This window comes from Podarcis filfolensis (assembly GCF_964270895.1).
Source record: "Podarcis filfolensis genome assembly, chromosome: 3".
Lineage (NCBI taxonomy): Eukaryota > Metazoa > Chordata > Lepidosauria > Squamata > Lacertidae > Podarcis > Podarcis filfolensis.
In genome coordinates, this window is record NC_139606.1 from 44,598,809 (window position 1) to 44,618,314 (window position 19,506).

A 19,506-nucleotide genomic window follows, 5' to 3' on the forward strand; every position below is an offset into this window, starting at 1 on the left:
TTAATGCAAGAAGTGCTGACACACACAACAAAACAGGCATAAGCCAAGCTAGTTTACTTCTGATTAGAAGTAAGACTTTTATTCCAGAAGTCTTCTAAAGCAGAAAAAGCTGGGGGGGGTTATATTTACCTAGGCTATAGTTGTGCAGGCCAACCCTACAAATGTCTACTCAAATGTAAGAACCTCTGAATTCCACCAAGAGCTTTCGTCAAGCATTTATCCTGATTTACTTTCAAAGCTTATGTTGAGGTTAGATATGCTTGTTCTTTTTAAGGATTCATTCCAATTTGTTTGTAGATAAATTAATGAGTGTCATTCTTTATACACTTGCATGACATCCATACATAGCACCTTAGGGTGAAGGGAGGGTAGGTGATAAAATAATAACAGTGCTTCCTGTCAATCATTAATTCACCTCAAACTTTCCAGTGCATTTCCTCATCACTTTCCTAACTGCAAAAAATGGATTTGTTGTGCCTGGGTGACAGAATGCTTTAATCCACTTTAATTGTGCAAACTGTACAACTGTACATTGTATGTACATTTTGCTTCATAGTTTTCCTTCCAAGAGGGGACTTCCTTCCTTCCTTCCTTCCTTCCTTCCTTCCTTCCTTCCTTCCTTCCTTCCTTCCAGCTAAGAATATGGGGCCCTCTTATAGACAAGGATCATTGTGCAGTTGCTCCAAGTACACCATTATAATCCAGCCATAGAAATACAAAAAGAATTGTGGGACAAATAAGACCGAAAATGCAATCATATTTTCCTCTTTCTTCATCTGGTAAGCTCTCAGCTTCCTTCCTACTTTGAGCGTACCTTGAAATAACAAACAATTTGCTTTCCTAATGGCTATTTGTTTATTGCATTTGTTACTTTAAAAAAGAGGAAGCTAGATTTAGAATTAGAACACAAAAATACCTTTAAAAGCCCTTCTGATTTAGCTCACTGCAGTCAGTTTAAAGATAGGCATTTGAACAACTCTGGGGTATCTTTTTCCCTTTAGGAATTTCTACACAAGAGAAGAACAGAAGCCACATATTGAGGGAACCATCAGAGCCATTTGGGTGATTGCATTTCTAGATTTGACAGGTAATTTTGGACATGACCATAAACCTCTATATTTTATTAATCCATTCTCTGCAGGATGGGATTTCTTTTTCAGAAAACTGTGATTACAACTGCAGACCTACTTTTTCATATCTTTTTGTCTGTGGCACTTAATATGCTCACAGTAAGACACCATGTACAGCCAATACACCCATGGGCTCAAATACATTGCTTCATTGAGCTGTAGCTTGGTTCATTCAATGGTTTTTCAATCTCTTGGTGAATTTGTTAAATAAAGCGTGCAATCTTTTCCTTATTTCCTGCTTTCCTCCCATCCCAATATAGCGATAATACAGACAGCTGCTAATACTTTAAATATGGAAGCTTTTCTTTTGAACAGTTATTACCGAGAAAGCCAGCCTCAAATGCCATTTAATTCTTCTGATTGCTTAACATGGCTCTGTAAAACAGGCCATCTTAGATGTTGTGATAGTTATAATTGAGCGTAAAATTCTCTGCAAGGATAATACAGTAGGTTACTGGGATTCGTGAGGAGTTAGCACAAGATAAAGGGGTCAATGAAGGGTGAGTGGAATTTGATAGGATGCCCAGTATGAAACTACAGCTAGTTACTCAGTTCTTGATATCATGCCTTGACTGGTGGGGGTAGGAATCCCCCTCCATCAGGCTGTTCAAGGCTTTAAATAGTCATTCATAATAAGAATTGTGATAGAATGATATGATTTCACCACACAGAAGAAACAAATCTGACAGCTGAAAACAGGCAAGGTATTAATCTCAGAACACCACATAAGGCTTTCTTTTCTTCCCATTCTGCAGTAGGAACAAAACCAGCTTCTCTTGTTTTTATCCCAGCTCAAATGTCATTGCTCAAGGAAAGGGTGATGAAGGAAAAGGAGAGAGAGAGAGGATGAGATGTGACAGGAAAACAGAAAAAAATGGAGCCCGTTTGTCCCTCTCAGTCTGCCTGAGGCCTAACATAGTAGACGGCTTCACAGTGATTACAATTCAGCCAAAAGAGCCCAACAGAACAGCTTGCATACTGCATTTGATCATATATCATGTGGGCATAACTGAGTGGAAAATTTCACAAAGTACAGTCTCATCACTGAGCGAGGCAATTATTATGTTTTTTGGTGTCGCATTTGGCCTTTGATATTTTCTGACATGAGGAGTAGAAAGGGACAACTCTATTGTCCATAGCAGAATGGGTCTCTGCTCCAGTTTCTTTGAAGAAACCATCTTTTGGCACGTGACACATGGAGTCAGGTTTTATTCTCTTGGAGAACTCTTTTAAATACCACCATAAGGTTACAAGGGCTAAGTCTCCATTCTGACATTCCTGGAATGGGAACATTAATGGAAGAGGACTCTCAGGACCCCAATTCATACCTTATGCCAACTGTTACCTTCTTCTTTTGCTGCTGCAGAAACCTATGCACCCTGACTTTGGTGTAACTCCCACTGAACTAAGTAACTTTATTCGTTTTCAATAATAATAGATTAAGTTTATTTTAATATCAGTTAAGCTAATATTATAGGGTGGATTAAGCTACTATTACAGTTAAACCGCTGGGTTTATCACAGTATATTTTTCTGAATAAATTCTGTTGGCCTTCATCCCTAGTTCTGATGCCATAGCAGACAATAGAAAATCTCTAATTTCCAAAGGGAAATATAAACTTCCCAGATGCTATTTAAGAGCCCTAGAGCACCATAAAATAGCCTTTCCGTTTATGTTGCACAGATTTACCAACCAAGATTATTTGACCTTACTTTTGTAGGGTACTACTAATCATGGATTAGTTTCATACATTTCACCTGTATGCGCATTTGCCTGAATGCAACTGAACTTAAAGTGGTGAGAGCACATAAGCCACAAGTCCACCAGTTCCACATCAGACCTTACTGTGTTGAAAAGGAAGTTCTGAGGGGAGATTCTACGTATGTTCACCTAGATGTCCTTAGAACCCCTTTCAGAACTTCTCTCTTGATGAGGATTGTGAACACAGTCCTTCCCCTTTCAATTTTTAGCCTGCATGCATTCTTCACCTCAAATGTCTGAAAACAAAGCCTTTATTCTCTCCCTATGCTTTCAGGATGTCCAAAGCTCAGCTGACATATTTCCCCAGGGAAATATTTGTGCATATGCTGTCTCTTCATCTAGAGGAGACACATATTCCCAAAGGAATAGTTTTGGATATTCTTTGCATGCAATCTCAGGTTACCCTCATTTCACTTTTTTTTTTAAAAAAGAATGGAGCTAGTCCTATCAACATTCTGAAGATGGTAGACACTTACATGGAATGGAGCTAGTCCTATCAACATTCTGAAGATGGTAGACACTTACAAGCATTTAGGAATTCAATTAAAAATGTCTTCCAATTGGAAATATTTTTCTGTCTTTGGAAGATCATACAGTTTGAGCATCAAGCACCACCATTAACCCAATATAGCTCTCCCCCACTTTGCTAGTTAATATATCATTTTCTTTTTGCTATATCAAGCTTGGATAGCTCATTTCCTATTATTATGTTCTTTTTCACAATGAGTCCTACTGAAAATTTGCATAATGGAATTGTAGAGCAGGTCCAAAGGTAAAAAGAAAAGAAAAGTCTAGGTGTCTCTGATTATGTGGAGTAAGATATTCACATAGATTAAAACAGAATTGAAAGAGCACGCCTTTCTTCTGGTTGCTTAAAAGTTAGGATTTAGATGATGATGAGATCATGGTAGAATCAGATATGACTTTTTATCCTGGGCTAAGTATAACTATCAGTATAAATTGGAGATTTATATTGAATGTATTTCAGAAAACAGATAAAGACGCTAAATCAATAGAAATGTTTTTAAACCTGAGTCTCTTGTAAACAAATAATGTCCAAATTCTTCTGTTTTAGGTATTGTATCACTTTATTCCTTTTTTTCCTTTCATTCAAGCCATTTGTATTCCATGTCCATAATTTTAAAGCCATGATGTCTAACAATTAAATAAATTCTTTTTCCTCTTTTTACTTCTCTTCCTCTTCCTTATCTTCTTCGCTTTCCTCTTCTTCGTCCTCTTCTTCTCCTCTTCCTTTTCTTTTCTCTTTACTGTCTCGCTCCTCTCCCTCCTCCAACTCTGCCGAATCTCCTTCACCACCTCTAGCTCCCAACACTTCTGCCTCTTCTCCAACTCTGGTCAGCTCTCTGTATCTTCTGAGAAATTTTCCCACATCTTCTGGTTTAGTCAGTCTGTGCCTCTTCCCTTTATATGCAAATGTCACTCCTTCTGGAAATTCCCACTTAAATTCTATTCCATTTTTCTTCAATGTTTGTACTAATTGTCTGTATCGATCCCTTTTTTTCAATAGTCTCACCGGCACGTCTTTAAAAATAATTATATAATTTCCATCAATATTTAGACGCTTCTCTCTATTTCTTTGCAGAATCAGGTCTCTCATTTCTTTGTCCCTAAAGATGATCAGGCAATCACCAGGGAATTTTTTGGCTTTGGTCGTTCTTATTTTTATCCTAAATGCATTTTGTATCGTTTTCTGCACATCTTCAATTTTCATATCCAGCCATTGGGCAATTTCTGTCGTCAATTTTTCTTTGATCTTTTCTCCCTGAGTTTCTGGCACCGATCTTAATCTCAGATTAGACTCCCGTTGCCGAAGTTCATTCATCGCAACCGCGTCCCAGAGCTCTTCCTGCGTCCTGTTCACTTCAGACATTTCTGCTCTTATTTTTTCCTCTTCCTTTCGCACCTCTCTCACTTCTAATTTTGTCCTTTTCATTCCTTCTTCCAGGTTTTGTGTTCTTTTGACAATCTCGGTGTTTTTCTTTGCGATTTCCTTCATTTGGTCTTTCAATTCATTCACTGTTAAGTCAATTTTATTATCCATTTGTTCTAATTTAGTTTCCATATTGCCCAGTTTACTCTCAAGATTTTTCTCACTGCTTTTTATGTCTGATTTAAGTTCTGAAAACATCTTTACAATATCTGCCTTCCATTCCGATTCTTGTTTTGAACCCTTTCTCTCTCCTGGTGTTCCTCCTTCTATCTTTTTCTGGGTATGCGACATTTTACCTTCCCCTTCCCTTTTTATCTTTTACACAAATAATTAATAATATAAACAGCAAAACCAATACTTTTGTTTTACCCAACCTTATTAGCTATCAACAAACTATTTTTTGTTCAATATACAACCGGAATAAAATCCCTAAACTCAATATCATTTAAACAGTTTCCGTATCTTATACATCTATATCGTACACCAAGTCCAAATATTTTCAATTCTGGTAGGGGAAAGAGTTAATTAGTGTGTAAGCAACAGTCGAATAAATCAAAAGACCCTTCTGTAACTTCTTGCCACTTGCTTGGCTAAATCCCAGGAGTTGGTTGCGTAGTTTAGAACAATAACAATTCTTCTATCTTTCCCAAGAGTCACTTGCAAAAATCTTTAATTCCAATGGCCCAGGTTCCAAACAAAATGAGTGACGTAATTCCCAAAAAAAAACCAAAAAAGACCCAGAGAGCAAACTCACTAATATTCCTTATATAGGGAAAAAGCAGACGAAGAAGGGCATATCCACAAAAATCCGTTGCAGAGGAGTAGAAGAAGTAACTTCCTTTGGTAACTAATTAGCCACCAGGGTGTTCTCTCTTGGCAACAAAATGGCGTTTTGTATCTCTTGCTTGTAGCTTCAAAGAGACGGGGGGGGGGGGGAGACTCAGCAGTAACAAAAATAATAGCTTTACTGTCCCGCAGGTTCTTTAAATATCCCAACAGAGAATTTCAAAAGAAAAGGGGCAGGTGTCCATCATCATTTACTTGAATTACATATATTTAAATAGTTTCAAATCAATGTCTCCGAGTCCGCAACTTTTACTACGCAGTTTTTTTAAAAGTGAAAGTAATCTCACAGTCTCCTTTTCTCCTTCCCCCCGCTCACAAAGAGTTCTCCGAGCGTCTGTTTTTAAATGCTCCACCACAGTTCCTTTCTCTTTTCGCTTATTACACAGTCAGTATTATAGGAGACTTTCCTCTTACAGTCTCTCCGATATATCTTTAAAGAAAACTTTACCGCTTGTCAAAACTTACAGTCTTTCCGCTCCGTGAATTCTTCTGTGCCCAAATCCAATTCCCGGCAAGGCTAACCTCCTTTTTAGCACCCTGCCTCCACGAATTAGTCCAAATTTGTCCGAATCAATCATAAAATTCGCCGTTATAAAATCCCAATTCGTTTTCTTCTTGTTTGAGAACGGATCGCTTTGTGCGCAAGCTCGGGGCTTCGCTATGGGGAGATAGAAATGGCTTCCCGCTGCCGACGTCTCAACCCCGCCACACTCGTCGCCCCCAAAAGGGACTACTTGGTGGCCGGGGGAGAATTTAAACGGCAGAGCTGGGACCCCTGCCTCTTGGATTCCCTTCCAAGAGTGTTTGGGGGGCTGCGGCGCCCTTGCAAACCCCCCTTTTTCCTCCCGATAGCTGGATACTCTTGCGAGCAAAAGATCCCGCTTGCTTCCACTTCGCGATCCGCCGGAACTCATGTTAAAAAAGCACATAGAAAAATTTTGGTTAATAAAAAATTGGGAAATGAATTTGTTTCATCGGATAAAAGCAAGAAGAGAGGGGTGGTTTTGTATATAAAAAGTAAATTAGAGGCACAGCAACTATTCAAAGACGAGGAAGGGAGGATTATAGCAGCACAAGTCAATTGGCTAGGCGAAAAATTAATCATTATTGGAGTTTATGCACCAAATGGATGCAAAGCAGACTTTTTTAAAGGATTGGAGGAAAAACTATTTGAATATTTGGATCAGAAAATAATAATAATGGGAGACTTTAATGGGGTGGTCTCAATGGAAATGGACAGACTTCGGGCTAAAGGTAAATCGAAAGAGGGGAAACTACCAAAAACCTTTTTTGATATGGCGGAAAGAATACAGATACAGGTATCTGACGAAGTGTGCATGCACATGAAAGCTCATACCAAGAACTAACTTAGTTGGTCTTTAAGGTGCTACTGGAAAGAAAAAAAATTTTTTTGTTTTAGCTGAATTGGTAGAGCATGTTGGGCAAAAGATTCCTGCATTTGAAGGGTTTGGACCAGATGGCCCTTGTGGGCCCTTCCACGATGTCAGGTGATTGATAGGTGTATGTGTGTGTATGTATTGGGGGGGGGGTCCCATCCACTGGACAAAGTTGGCCCATGGGTTGGGGGGATTGAACACTACATGCATCAGTTGATATGCAGAGTTCAATCCTGCTTTCTAAGGTTGGAAGAGTTCTCCATGGGGAAGGTGGTCTCAAACAGGACCAAAGGCTAGAGGAAAAGACTTCACCATAATTAAATAAAATAAGTGTATTGTGGAATCTAGTTGTGGATGACCCTGGAAATCTTGGGCACATTTTTAAAACTGTCTGACTCTTCTTGTTTTCAAGTCCAAATTAGGGTTGAGCTTTCACAGTTGTTCTCCCTCTGCTTTGTTTTACAGTGGATACAATATTAATCACCTTAGAACACAGTTACCCTAATAGCGAAAAGGGAACTATTATCTGTTGTAAGGAATGCTTTGCAACTCTATCTATCTATCCCTTTCTCATTCATTTTAATTGCAAGGCAATATTTTACATTACTGGATAAGGAAACTTTAGGATGTTTAATTATTGAGCCTATAAAACTACTTATGTTGTAATAAGGTTTGCCTGGGTTTGTATTCAGGTTTGTAGTATTTGTGTGTAGGTATTTGGATATAAACTAGGCAGCTCTGCCCTGTAGTCCTGCAATTCTTGTTTCCTCTTGGTGTCTTAGTCCAGCCTTAGGCAGCCTCCACTGTTGCCATTACCATACTGGAAGTTGTACGGTACATGTGCAGTATGATTCCCCAGATAGAAACAATAAACTTCATAAATGTACCAGAAACAAAGGGTGGGACACAATGTGGCACAAAGTAAGAGGGGCTTTGAATTATCAATAAACATAGGAATGGTTTTTTTTTTGAGGGGGGGGTTCTGAGACCCCAAAAACTCTGCTTAAAAGCTTAATCTGCATCCACAATGTTTTTTTAATGGTACACAGGTGATATAAAGTACACAAAAGCCCTATTCACACATTTACTCACACGAAGCAGCAGAAGTGGGGTGATGCCTCTGGCTCCAGCAATAACATTATATTGTTGTTGCCACGTTACCTTAGATCTTCAGGTATTTACTGTGGAGGACTTTGTGTGGACAGCTACTGATGCAAAGCTATCCCTTTTCAGACTCCTGTGTTCAGCATGGGAAGGCCATGGGAAGCACGGCAATAGGACATAATTTTGAGGACGGGGCCATTGCTACTATGTGTGAGTGTCCTGCATAAATGCATGAACAGAGCTAGAGTTAAAATGGGCTCAAAGCAGGCACATAGATAGGAAGCTGTCTTATACCAAGTCAGACCATAGGTCTTATCTAGCTCAGGATTGTCCACACTGACTAGTAGTGGCTTTTCAATATTTCCAGCAGGAGATACTGGGGATAGAATCTGGGGCCTTCTGCATGCACAGCAGACACCCTGCCACTGAACTGCAACTTAGTTCATCCATCAGGGTTTTCTCTCAGGGTTTAGCCTTAGGGAGCTGAAATGAATACAATATGGAGTTTCCCTTGGCAGCTTACCTATGCGGGCACAAGAAACCAACTGCTGAAGAACCATAGACAAAAACCTTCCTTTTTGAATCCATTAGTAGCTATTCCTCAGAGTGTGCTCCCTTCCTTCTGTCTGGGGTTATATCATGACACATGGGAGGCAGAAGGAAGTGGGAAGAGCAGCTTCTGGAGGGCAGGAGGCCCTCGTCTTTCAAATCTCAAGTCCCACTGACACGAGTGGGAGCTGAAGGTGCCTGGTACCTTGCAGGACCGCAGCCCTTCAGAACGGCATATGATTAATACATGTTATGAATATCTATTAAATGTTACAGCAGGTTGGTGACACTCAGCCGTATCGCTCATTTATTACGAGCAGCTCTTCAGTTATAGGCTGAACAGGGGGTGAGAGAGCAACTGCACTGCAGTCTTAGATTGATGACACTTCTAAAAATTGTCCAAGCATGTGTGCAAAAATCTATCAAAATAAGAGTGTAATAAATGAGAAGGTAACTCTTACAGTGCACAAAAGCTGCAATCATGCCTCATTTCTCCTCCTCTATACAGGGGGAATAAACAATAGTCTACATAGGTAAATAACGATCTTGAAAGAAAAGATGGTATAGAGGAGGAATGGCACAGCCGTGTCAAGAGTCGCTTCTTTGTCAGGGTCAAGTTCTCAGCCTGGTGTGAGGAGCTGAACTGTAGCCACATCCAAATTGGGCTGTTAGAGGATTTCTTGCCTCAGGCCCCTCAAATTAATGTGAATAACTTCCATTAATCAGCAGGGAGCTATTCTGAAGAGTTAACACTCTGTAACGAAGGTTGTGGTCCTGCAGGACAACTAGATTGACAATAATGGAGAAGAGGCTGGGTTACTTACACCTGTCAGCAAGATCATTATGAACCAAGCCTCCAAGCCATATTGTCTGCTAGGCTGGGTACATGTCATATATTGAAAGCATATTCTCCTCTCCCCAAGAATCCTGGGAACTGTACTTCACCCCTCATGGAGCTATAATTCCCAGTACCATTAACAAACTACATTTCTGAGGATTCTTGGGGTTGTGCTTTACATGTTTGGTATTTGCACAGCCCTAGTCGTGATGTTTATAGATCATCTCCAGAATCAGAGACAGCATGCCTCTGAATACCAGTTGCTGAGGAAAAACAGAAAGAGAGGGCTATTGCTCTTGTATGCTGCTTGTGAGCTTTCCATAGCCATAGGTCTTTGGTCTGACCCAGCAGAGCTCTTCTTGTGTCTTTAGGGATGTTTCAATATCAAAGCATCTTACCTATGTTAGATAGAAGCACTGTACTAGTTGGTGAAAGGATTGTGGCACATTTGCAATGAAAACACCCTCCCAAATCATTACCAGCCAGTCTCTTTGAAAACTTGAGATAATCTTTGGAAATGGTAATGGTTTGGAAGAAATGTTGTCTGGATTCCCTGCAATAAATGAGTGATGAATAGTGTCAAAGCCAGTTTGATGGGCTGCTACACAAAGGCTAGTGCAGAAACACTCAATTAACACGTTTAGCATGGAACTGTGCACTGCTTGGTTGCCAGTTTGACAGTGTCATTTAATAGGCAGCATATGTGGCCTTATGCTGTACGCTTTTGCCATGGCTAAAATGGAAGAAATAGATCTTCACAAGCAATTTAGCACAGCAGAAGGAAGGAAATGTAGCTGTCTGGCATTTGTTTTCATTTCTGAATCTAATTGCAATAGATTTTGGACTAATGACACAGACTATGACATCCATGTTCTATACGTTTTGCAAAAACCTGACACCATTGGGGAAGAAAAGCTACAATGGTTTTTATGATTACACATGATAATACACACATAATAAAATACCTTTCTAAATAAAGCTGATCTTGCCTTTGACCATTAATGCTGTAGTGCAGGAGTGCAGGGCTGAGAAATCTGTGGCCCTCTATGTAAGGGCCAGCCAGTATGGCCAATGGTCAGGGACGGTGGGAGTTGGGGGTTCAATAATATCTGCAGTCATGTGGGCTTTAGCCTCACTTTATGCTGATGGGAAGAAGAAGTGGGAAAGGGAGTGGCAGAGAGACAGAGAGAGGGAGGGACGGAGGGCAAAGGGGATGACTTTGGACTCAGTTCCTGCCCACCATCTGCATGAGGACCCATCCTCCACTGGCATGCAGACCCTGACAATTGTCTCAAGATAATGCAGTCCTTGATGGGCATGGGGGAAGATTCCCTACCCTGCTCTTAGCAAGAAGCTATGTTTGACACACTTGAAATAGCATACCTGCTTAGTTTTGGCATAGTTTCCCCCACTCAGTTACATTTGTCCCTAGACTGCACCACTGTGCCTAGAATGCATATTATGTCACTGAACCCTCTCTGGCATACAAAGTACCTCTTCCACACATATGTGGAGGAAAAGGGATTTAGCTTATCTGTCTTGGTAAATTTTAGTTTTCTCTTTGCAGATTTTGTCTATCCAACAATCCATAGCTTCAAGTGATAGAGCTCCGAAACAGGTCTGTCACCACAGTGAGAATATGCCTTTATTTCAATACAGGCGCATTTGTTTCCTCTTTAAACTGGGCTTCCCTTCTTTAATGCTGCTATAAGATTGACATTAAAGGAAAAGCAAGAAGTAAAATAATCATTTTCATTCATCTGTTTGGTAAAAAGACAATTAAATAAATGCTCTGGCTGATGAGATCTAAGTACTTACGCTTCTTCATGATGGAAAGTGAACACCCACTTCAGATTAATATTTTGTCGTGCAGAATGAATGTAAAGGTGCATCAATTTGTCTTTACTGTCTGTAATGGAACAAAACTCGTTTGATCAAAAAGTACAAAACCTACATTTACTAAGCATTTTGATCCATTGCCCCTCTGCCTATGATGAACACAGTATTTAATTTTAAATGACCCAAATAGCAGAATAAACACCTCCTGGGTGCAATTTGTAACCATTTCCTGTAAATGCACATGCCAGAAATATAAGCATCCATTTGTATGCTTGAGTCTTGCCCATTGTGGCTAGTAAAATCTAGAAGAGAAGGCATGGCTGGTTGGGCCAAGGAGCTGATTAATATCTCCTTGTGTGAGGGGGGCAGTCCCAATGCATGTGAAAAAGGTGCTAATAAGACCATTCTCTGGATCTGAATAATTATAGACCAGTCACAAATGTTCCCTTCCAGGGCATGATTCCCAAACAGGTCCAATCACTCTGAAATAGATGAAATTGATTTTCTAGATCCATTAATCGGGTTTTGGCACTGAAACTGTCTTGGTCACCATGTATGATGAAGTTGTATGATAAGGCACCTGTTGATTCTCCTTGGTCTCCCAGTGACTTTTGATACAATTAATCATGGCATCCTGGAGTGGCTGTCTGACTTCGGAGTGGCTGCTGCTGCTTTGCAAGAACAAGACTTGCTGAAGCAGAACCAACATGGTTTATGCAAGGGTGAGTCCTATCTCACTAATCTATTAGAATCCTTAGAGATTGTCAACAAGCACATAGACAGATGTGTTCGAGTTGACACTGTACTTGTATGAAGTATACTTGAGTTCTGCACCAGATATGGGGGAATCCTGAGTGAATCAGGATTCCTCTTTGTGTGAAGGAGCTTAGCACATGTGTATGACCCCTTCACACAGCTACTGAATGCACAACAGACAGGGGGTATAGCAGGTGGTTGTATCAGTTGTGGAGGATGGGACTAGGTATCATGTTCCTTCAACAACATCAAATGTGTTTTCAGAATGTGAAGCAGATCACCTGAAGGCCACTTACCACATCAAAGCGAGCTTCTGTTTTCCATGCTTACCTTGACACTCAAAATATCTCATTGTAGTTGCTCACATTCCAATTAAATAGTTATAACAGCAACAGCAACAACCACACTGATGTGGTGAAAATAATCTAAAAATTCATGGTGAGTTTTACATGCCGAAAAATAACTTAAGTAACTGGCCTGAACTGGTTAGTAATTGCAGGAGTTTGCAAAGCTTTTGCTTGAAGCTTTCTGAATAGTCTACTAAGCGTGCAACAATAAGTAGGAGTTTTATTTTTTCTGGGCTTTAGTGAGCCCGTTTCACACCTCCATGTGTAACTCTATGGAGGGTGAAGTTACTTCAGAAACATGGCAACATCATATGATTTTGTTGCAGAAAAAAATGCATGTATGTGGTGAATGCACAGGTCTATTGCACCACAAAATACATGCCAGTATTTTTCCAGTGGAATAGTTTACATGGGATACATGGGAATTTTCCTACATTTGTTTATTTGAGTCACTCTTGGCTTCCTCTTCATTACATTCATTCCCAGAGTGGGTTGAAACATACATGGAACTCATATATGGCATTGGTGTTTGTATATGGCAGTGATGTCAGGCCTGAGATGTCTCCCTTTCTCTGTCCCTCTTCCTCTTTCTGAGCTCTGGCCTTCAAGTAGCTTGGCCCACAAAAGTTTAGTGGACTTGGTCTAGAAGTTGGCCATCACACCGGTAGAGTAATAAGGACTTTATTTCTATAGATAACCTTCACCCCCATCTATTTTTGGAATGCCAGAGAATCAATATGTTCTACCCAGAACCTTCTTATTTAAACCATCTTTAGGACGCTGATTGTTCAATATCAATTACAGCTCTTTTGCTTCACCTGGGAAGAATAAGAGATGAAAATAGTGTCTAGTTGAGCAATTACTGGGCTATTTTGAAAAGGTATGTTGAAGGACCTTTTAAAATTTAATGGAAGTCATCACTGGAATGCAGATTGGTTATCAAGATATCAACCATCTAATAAATCAGTTACCCCCCAGCTGGCATCTTTTAGGTGCATTACTCATCTTCAGCAAGTGTAATTGAGGATAAAAAAGCATAACACCGATGGAGGCCTCTTCTTCATCTTCAGAACTCTTGTTTTAATTCTTGAACCGTCAATGGAAAGAGAATCTTCTACATTTAATTGCACATCTGTTGGACATCTTAAGAAGAAAAAGCCCTCCAGTTTAGTTGAATTAGGGTTGTGTGTGTATATGTAAATGGAAAAATCCTGTTAAAATAACTCTACCACATTCATTGATTGTATTCCTAAAAACTTAGATCTACCAAACTGTTTTAATAAATTAATTCAAAACTAATGATGTAGGATCAGTGAAGTTCGGAGGTGTCAGCTGAAAAAAGAAGTGCTCTCTAATAGAGCAAAGCCATACAACCCATATCACCTGCTCTAAGTTTCTGGACACCAGCGGTAGCCCATACAGTAGCCGCCATATATTGTTGGACTACAACTCCCATCGTACCTGGCCACGTTGGCTGAGGCCGATGGAAATAATAACTCAGCAACGTCTGAAGAGCACCATGTTAGCTATGCTAAAAAATATTAAAGCTCTCTAAGCAAACATGCCACTATAATTCCTACTTGAGGCTAATTCATCTTGAAGGTTGGTTTCAAAGTTTGTTGAAATAGTCCCAGCTGCTTCAGTTCTATCTTCTTTTTCAGAAGAGCTTTGACATTTGAGGAAAGCATTGCGTTGTCTTCCTTTTTTCGTCTTTTCCTCCCTGGGGTTGCCTGTTGCTCCTGGGAACTCTTTCTTCTGTTTAATGAGATATTTCTTGTCAGTTGCAAGGAGTAACCTTGATGATACCTTGATCTCTGTGTCTGTCTCCATATATCCTTTTGTTGCTGCTGCTGTTGAATGGTGAAGATTTCTCCCAGAAATCCTTCCCTTTCATAGAACCTTTTCTAGAGTGTCAAGGATTGACTTCCAAACATCTGGTGATCATTGATATTTTTATTAGCGAGACATCAATGCTTTTTAACCTGACTATAGAGTATGAACCAGGATGCAGTCCCTGGAGCTCTGGAGGGAACCCCACTTCCTCTTAAACAGTTTTCTGAGTAATTATGTTTGAATATTTTTAAACATATGTGAATCTCAAACCAATGTTTGATTGTTTGACAAATAAACATCAAGGCTTCCAGGGTACTGACATGGGGCTCATAGCACAGTGAGTGCATGTTTATTGACATTGAAGGCTCCTCACTTCCATTTTCTTCAAAGGTTCTGAAGAAAAGTGAGTGCAAATAATAATAATAATAATAATAATAATAATAATAATAATCCATGCTCATTTCGCTCTGTACATTCCATCCCCAAACCTGTGAGTGAATGCATTAATGCATTAATATAATGAACCTGCAGCGTAATGTCTGAATCAAAAGCAGAGTTATCTTTTGGTATATTGCTCAACTCTTTTGTTTGTAAAGTTATTTATTAAAAAGAAGGCACTCATGAAGCTAGTGTCTCGGATTGGCCATCTCCTTATGTTAAGTATCCTTGGATTCAAGGATATTCTGGTGAAAAATATGCAAGGTTCCTTATCAAAAGAAACACCCAGTTTTTCTTCAGAGGCCATACTGCAGTTTCAGTATCAAACGTGGGAGTTAATGCTAATAATTAGAACCAGAATTTCTCACCCATTTTCTTTAGACCTTTCTGCAAACAAGGACTTCCTTCATTAATTAAAAAAATATAATCACTGGGCCTTGGCACTCAATTATGTCCAGAAACATCTGAATAATGAATTTTTTTTTGCCAGTTCTAAATATGGCTCTAGTTTTGAGCCCTAAAAATTCAGATGTTGCATTGTAAAATTGTGTTAATGCAAAATCTGATGATATTTGAATTTTTCGTGTATTTTTTGTTTTCACATTCTGAATTCGATTTGCATTAATTTTACATTAGTTTAAGATTGATGGGGCACTACCACAGGATATACCTATTTAATTATGAAAAAGAAAATGTAGTCTATTGTTTCATAGGTAAACAGAATTTTAGCAAGTCTGACTTTTCAAACTCTATAGCACTTTGCCAGAATCCCTGTTATAGCCAGCAGTTAAAGTTATAGGTTCTACAATGTTGAAAAGCTGGCTATCCTGGCATAGAACTATACTTTAAACCTTGGGAAGGGAAACTGGCTCTCCAAGTGTTGCTGGACTACAACTCCCATCACCCATGACCATTGGCCATGCTAATTGGGACTGATGGGAGCTGGAGTAAAAAAACAACAACCTAGAGTCACAGGTTCCTTACTCCTAACTTAAGCAACAGTTTGAGCCATTTTGAATGATTTATTGTTCTGGGTTAGTACAACATAAATCATTTGGCTGAATCAAAAGCATTATTTCTGGTAGCAGCGCATAGGTTCAGAATAGTACATGATATTTCTTCCTGTACATCATAATTAATTGTACCAGCCACACCTAATGATGCTTACTGGTTTGATTCTTATTGATGTTATCCACCTTGGAGATTTCTAATGAAATGGAAAGGATGGTTTTAAAACCTCTCAATCAATAAGAAATAAAAAATAAAACACTTCTATAACTTACTGGTCTTTTCTGTGAATAAAATAAAAGCACCTAGATTATTTGGTGTAGAAGAATGTAAAGTAGCATCCACTTAGTGACCTGGCCATGCACATCAGCAGATAGTTTCCTGAACATGGTGAAACTGACTGCATCGAGCATTTCATAGGTGATAGCAGTAATATGTTAAATTGAAATCTGTTACTTTACGGATGTTGTTAGTGTTGTAGAGAAGCTTAAAAGACCCAGCTGAATGTGCAAGGCAGCTTTTAGAATTTAAATTGCAGACATGAGAAATGCAAAGATTACAGCATCATTTGTGCAAATGACCATAGAGGGTGACTGGCAATACATGTAGAACAATTGCTGCGAGAAGAGCTAAGGGGTGTAAGGGGACACAACAATTACATGGAGCCTAAAAACATCTGGCAACTATGATGTGTACATCTATCAGCACAGCAAATTTGCAATTAATTGTCCTAAAGATGGATGTTTGAGGAGGCGGCAAAAATTGGCCTGATATGCTGTGTCAAACATTTCTGCCAAGCTTCCTTTAATGCTAATAAATCATAAAATGTGGCCTAGACAAGCTTTTTCATATTTAAAATGCCCCCCTTTTTCTACTTGTATGGGGTATTCTGATTTAATTTCTGTATGATAATGTTACGGTCTAGAAGTTGCCATCTGTGACCCCACATACTTGTGGATCATGTAGTAGACAGCAGTACAGGCTTAACAGGAAAGCTAAGATTTGGAAAGGGTGGATGGAAACATTTTTATTCAATATTTCCTCAGAGGCCCCGGTTTAAGAACAGACTTCCGGAATGGATTAATTTCGTAAACCGAGGTACCACTGTATCTAGAAAATTTTGTATGGATTTTTAAAAAAGAAAAAACCAACAGAGACTGGGTGAAATGTGGTTTAATACAAAGTGAAAGCTTAGTCTGAAAAGCACAGCTTTTCACCTTTAGGCAAGGTTTATAGCTAAGATGACTACAAAAGCAAATATATTCTGTGAGCCTGTTTGTATTGCCCTGACAGATTGTAATTTGTATTTACCAGTTCAATATATTAAAATAAAATGCAACCTTCTCCCTTAAAAAAAAAAAGATTTTGAACAGAAGAGGTCCTTTAAGTAGGTGGAATATTGAAATGATGAAAAAAGTTTTTAAATTCTTCATAGAATAATCTAAAGGAGTTTTATCAGAAAGAGATAACCCATGGTCTATGCACATATTTTAAGAAGAAACATTTGGAGGAATATTGCAATAAATGGCAAAGAGTGCTATGCATTTATTCACTTCCATTGGAATAAGCTTTCTCAATTACCAGAATGAATATGTCCCCAGTTTCACTGTATCTTTCTCAGCCGCTAAGTGTATTCCAAAGGTTATTGAATGCATGTAAATGCAAGCTCTGAAACACACAAAAGCTCTAAAGATATTCCCTCTTCATCATTCTAAAGTTCCCCAAAGACTTAGGCATTTTAAGGCAGAGAGACTCAATTTTAGTCAAAAGGATGCAGAGCCAAAGCAAAGACCCCGAGCTAAAGCAGAGAGTGGGAAACCTGGGGTGGGGTGGGGGTGTGGCCGGATGCGCCCCTCTAGGAATTTCTATCCAGTCCTTGGTACTTTTCCCAGGCCACATCCCACGTCCCTAGTCCCACTTTCTTTCCCCAGACCAGCCCTCCTTAGCACCCTCCTTAAGAACTCTGGCCTGGCTGGCATTATATCCTTGAGTTGTGAATGTGAGTCTTGCTTGCCTTGATGGAGGGTGCTGAACAGTGTGTGTGTGTGTGTGTGTGTGTGTGTGTGTAAACCTCTAACTTTTGCATGGGTGGAATGTAAAAAAAACATATCTGTTGCTCCTCTCTCTCTAACCTCTGGCCCCCACCCCCCACTGGTGGTTGCAGGAAAGTTGTCCTCAAGGGAACGTGGTCTTCAGATTGAAAATGGCTCCCCATATCTGTCTAGAAGTCTTTCTGTTTCACTGTCTTACAATGGCAATCACTCAGTTTAGGTAAATGTCGCAAGTTAGCAATCCACAGCAACAAGGATTTTGTAGCTACCGTATCTAGAATGCTGACACGCTCTTCTCAAGATGGTACTATGAAGTTTTCAGGTTGCAAAATGATTGCCTTTAATCTTTAATATGGTTAAACAGCAGGAGGTAAATAGACATTTGAACATAGCTTTGCTTTTTATAAGTGGCATTTAATATGTTCAGAATCTCCTAGACAACGTCTCTTCTGTCCGATGCTTTTGGCTTTTAGGGTTTTAATTTGTACTGTATGCTAGTGGAAATAATGGAAAGTTCAGAAGATTTCCTCAGGGGGAAGCATGGTGTCTTGAGCCGGACCATCTGCTTCCAAAATGCAAAAATAATTAAAGGACACATTTCACCAGGACCTTCTCTCATGAAGGTCCCATTGAAATGAATGGGAGGTGCATATGAAGCAGCATCTCTTGTGCAAGTGCTTGCTCAGAAAGTGTTATCACTGGATTGTGGCCAATAACAGATCTTTATGAAAGAGAACTATGACTTAAAAAATTAAAACAAATGTTATTTCCCCCTTCACATTTGTGTTACAGCTGCCATAGCCGCCCCCTCGCAAACTGCTTTAACAATTACTTCCTCTGCTCTGGGAAACCTGGGAACTGTAGTTCTGCGAAGGCAACTTGGGAATGCTGGGAATTCTTAGCATCCTCACTAAACTCCCATTTTCAGAATTGGAGCTGATTTGTAGATACGGCAGGTGATTTAGAACTTCCCCTATGCTGCTGGAAAAACAACCTGGGATGGTATTACAGAGATTTGATCACCTTGTGAAACTAATACTCTGTTCTGAAACATCTACTTCTAACCATGACATTTTATATTATTCCATGTTTGCTGTGGCCATACAAAAATGCAGTTCTGCAGGTCAGAGCTGGTGGGTAGGAACAGAGCCGTCCCAGCCATTAGGCAGGGTGAGGCTACTGTCTCAGGGCACTTCATTGGTTATTCTTTGACCCTGACTTGTGGCTTACTCCTTACACCTGCTTCCTGGCTTGTCCTTTGGTTCTGGCTTCTTTGCATGTCCTCACAATGAGTGTGTGCTATCGTTCCTGGCTCACCTAAGTCAAAAGTACCACTCATACCTTTAGTATGTACCTTTAGACTCATGCCCTTTAAAACATTGCTCTTTTTATTTTAAAAAAAGCAGGATGAATTTCTAGCCTTACTATTCAGCTGTAAGGCTCCCAAAACTTTTGTTAAATTACTGGTTCATTCTGAACTGAATGCCCATGGGCTCTTGAAAACAGTGTGTATCTATTTTTTTGTTCCTTTGTTTCTTCATTAAAAGAATCAAGGTCTCTTGCCCCTGAAATGAAAAAGGGAAAAAAAACCCCACAACACTATCACAGTCTTTCTCTGCACGCCAGTCTTGTGCTGATAGAGAACTTTAGCTATCATG

General features: G+C 39.6%; 1 long non-coding RNA gene across 1 annotated transcript in view; it reads left to right on the forward strand.

Annotated features, from left to right (window-relative positions):
• Positions 1 to 999: 999 nt before the first annotated feature.
• Positions 1,000 to 19,506, forward strand: part of LOC310760257 — a 92,510-nt gene continuing 74,003 nt past the window's right edge. The window contains exon 1 of the long non-coding RNA XR_014546858.1: positions 1,000 to 1,087. This is a non-coding gene — a long non-coding RNA (uncharacterized lncRNA). The remainder of the gene's footprint in view (positions 1,088 to 19,506) is intronic.